Below are 4,054 nucleotides of genomic sequence, written 5' to 3' on the forward strand. Positions count from 1 at the left end.
TTATGATCCTAGCATTACTCATTAGCTGTATCCTGTAATGAAAAGAACTAAAATTGCATTCATTATATGGTAGCAGGACTGAAATAACCATCCATCTATGAGCTATGTGTGTACATGGGTCTATGTATGAGAAAAATGCAAAGACACAGAAAGAGAATCTAACAAAAGAAAATGATAAAGATAGCAAAAGGAAGAAAGTTGGCACACACCAAAATGGTGTTTAATGATTATTAGTTAAATGACTTCTCAATGAAAGCACAATATTAAACAGTGATTACAGAATGTTCCAATGACATCAGTTCTGTGATGACAGAGAAAATGAAGCATAATTCAAGGTGATGCCTGCATGATTGGATTCTGGAATCTTGCAAGGAGTATAGGAGTAGTTGGAAATCTAAAATACAGTTAATTCATTAAACAGTCATTTTGAATTTCCTCCTAACTCTACAATCAAAACAAAGACATTTTCATCTTAGACATGCATTAATTATTCACATTCATTGAAAATCTAGTCAATTCAGAATATAATGGTGTTTACATAAGTTATCACTACTCTGCTATGTTTAAAGAAACGCACAGCAAACAGGGAAGTCTGCTGAACACACACCTTAGAATTAACTTCCATCAGAAATGCTAGTGGGTTGTTTACATTTTAAACCTCAAAATGCATTCAGGCGTCTCCCCAGAAACATATTTGGGAAGCTTTCTTACTAACTTAGGAAACTCAAAGTGAACATGAAGCTATTGACAGAGGTTCACAATTGTCCTGGCACACTTGCCTTGGCCTCTTTCCTGGTGGCCTTTTTGGAAGGAGTTGCTTTTTGCCTCCCACACTTTTGTGGTCCAATCAACAACTGGGCATATGGTACAGCAGATGGGCTCTGCCCTATACCTGGAACTGTCACCAGCAAGTGCGATCACAGGTTTCTCCACTTCGGCATGAATTTAGTTACTGTTCTACTTGCAAAGCAACAAACATGTATCCATCTTCTGATCAGGGGAGCATGGCAGAAATTTTCAAGGGTGAACATAGTCACAAAAAAGTCCTGCAAAAGATTGTCTCATATTTACATCCAGTTCTTATTTCTGACATTTCTCTGACTAAGACGTTTCTTTTCTGGCACTGAATATGCACTTTATGTACAGTACTTCCATTTTTCCATGTCCTTCCTTCAGCATGCCGCCTGCATGAGTTTGTTCCATTTTCCCAACCAGGCCTTTCCCGTGTTTTATTATGTATTCAAATGTTACTTCTCCTATGTCAGAATAATGGATTTTTAAAAAAAAAATTAAGCCAAGTTTCTATTTATACATGTTTTGAATTCTGATCTGTTTGTCCGGGCAGACTCTTGAGCTTAATGATCTTTGTTCACATCAACTCATAATAGTGCTACCTGTAATAACAAAATACCAAACAGTCAGTAAGTTAAAAGAACATGGGCTTTTCTCAAATATGAAAATCAAACTTCCTGATGTGATCTCAGTATTAATTTTAGATGTTATATTTGGGGGTTGGAAGACAGGAGAAGGGATGGAGTGATTCTTTCACTATCTAGCCACCGTGTTAGAATTTTCATTGCCATGGTAAGGCATCTGACATAACAACTTAATAAGAGGAAATACGAAGTTCAAAGAATACTCCATATTCTTTGGCTTCACTGATTTTGGGGTTTCATGAATCACACCATGGCAATGGGGCAGGGGGGCTATGGCACACGCATGAGCCAGATAGAAAACAGCCAGATGTTTGCACTGCCTTGCTATCTCCTTTTCCTTTTTTTTTTTTTTTTTAACTTGGTTCCCAAGCCTGTGGAACAGGGCTACTCACATTGAAGTTTGATATCACCTCTTAGTTAATACGAACTGAGAACACTGTCACATACACTTGGGTGCATGAGAGGGTGTGGGAGTGCTTTAGTATTCTATTAGGTGTTTCACAATCCAATGAAGTTAGGAAACAGTGCTGGTTAGTTTTTCTGTTGTTTCTGTTAACTTGACAGAAGCTAGAGTAACTTGGAAATAAACGACCTCAATTGAGGAAATGTTTCTATCAGATTGATATGTAGGCAGACCTGTGGAGATTATTCTCTTGATTAGTAATTAATGTTGGAGAGCCCAGCCCATTGTGTCTGGCACTACCCCTGGGTAGGTGGTCCTGTATTGTATAAGAAAGCAGGATGCGTAAACCATAGACAGCAAGACAGTAAACAGTTTCCCTTATTGACTTTGTATCAGCTCCTACCTCCAAGTTACTGATCTGCTTGAGTTCCTGCCTGGGTTCCCTCAATAATGGCCTGTGATATGTAAGCCAAATAAACCCTTTCCTCCCAAAGTTGTTTTTGGTCATGGTCTTTAGCAATAGAAAGCAAACTAATACAAGTTGAGCAAGAAAATGGAGTTGATTAAAGTCTCACTGGGTATATTTAATATATAGAAAACTTTATAGGGCAACATTTTATGATCCATAGATACATTCTGTGTTTAAAGGACAAGGATTTTTACTTAGTTCCACTAGGTTCTGCCTTAGCTGTAACCTCAGAAAAAGTCATGTACTTTTCAAGATATCCTAGAGTGATCAAATAAGACAAAATTTCAAAGCCATGAGCATTTTAGCCAATGCAATATCCTATGGTGTGCTCTTTCTCTGTGTAATTTCTCCTGAAGTTGTTTGATGGTGTTTAGTCTATCTTAATCTTGAAAATTTTTATTTGAGAATTCTCTTCACATATGTTGGTTCTAAGAATCTGTGACAAATACAACAAATAAAAGTGTAATATACAGTGGGGGTGTGTGTGAAAATGTGGGATGTTTGGCATGCAATGTGAAATTTCAAGTGCTATTCAAACATTAATATCTGTAGAAGACAGTTGGTTAGAATACAAAGGAATTGAACTTACATTCACTGAGGCTTTGTGGAAAAAACTAATTATCCAAATTCATCTAGCCTATTTTAACTTTTTAAACTAGGTTTAAAAAGTTGCATGAAAAGATAAACTTTTGATTTGCTAGTTTCTTCTTTTGCATTTAAAATCATTGAAGCCAGGATTTATTCTCCTTTGAGGTGAGATGAGAAAATACTTCTAACACAAAATATTTACAGACTCCTAACAGGTATCTGCCTACCTCCTTGAAATGAACAAGTGTTCCTTCTACCCAGAGATCACACATCTGCATCATCCCTTCACATTCTCTGGGAATTCTCCATCAGTTTCCAACTGTTTATCCTTTCACCTCAAACTTCACAATTTCACATCCCTTCACTGAATTCCTTCCCTTGCTGATGGGCTACTCACATGCACACACAACAGAAATCTGTTGATGACTAAGCAACCTACTGACCTATCAGTATAACAAAATATCATTTAGAAGTCACTTTATTGCTACTTTCTTTTAGTAGAACAGTTGTATTTGGTTTGATCCTTGGTCCCTGGGATGTCTAGTCTCAGGTGTTTGGCCACCTAAGCAGTCAGTGTCAGGTATGGGTTCCACCTCATAAGTGGGACTTAAGTAAAATCAGATATTGTATGGTTACTTCCACATTTATGCCACCATGCACTAGCATATCTTGTAGGCAGTACACTATAGTAGATCAAAGGTTTTATGGCTGAGTTGGCATTACATTTCTCCATGGGTAGCATGCAAGGTACCTGTCTTAGAGTTTTAATTGTTATGAAGAAACACCATGAGCACAGAAGCTTTTATAAAGAAAACCATTTAATTGGAGTGGCTTATAACTTCAGAGGTTTAGTCCATTATCATCATGGTGGGAAACATGGTAGCATGCAGACAGGTATGGCGCTGGAGAAGGGAATGAGAGTTCCACATCTTGATCCCTGGGCAACAGGAAAGGAGCCATCTAGCATACTGACTGTATCTTGAGTGAAGGAAACTACAAAGCCAATCCCCACAGTGGCACACTTCTGCCTAGAAGGCCACACCGACTCCAACAAAGCCACTCCTCCTAACAATGCCACTCTGTTTGGGGACCATTTTCTTTCAAACCACCACGGTACCTTACGATATCAAAGATGCTAGAACACAGGCATGAAGGCTC

Source organism: Peromyscus maniculatus, chromosome 3 (genome assembly GCF_049852395.1).
Source record: "Peromyscus maniculatus bairdii isolate BWxNUB_F1_BW_parent chromosome 3, HU_Pman_BW_mat_3.1, whole genome shotgun sequence".
Classification (NCBI taxonomy): Eukaryota; Metazoa; Chordata; class Mammalia; order Rodentia; family Cricetidae; genus Peromyscus; species Peromyscus maniculatus.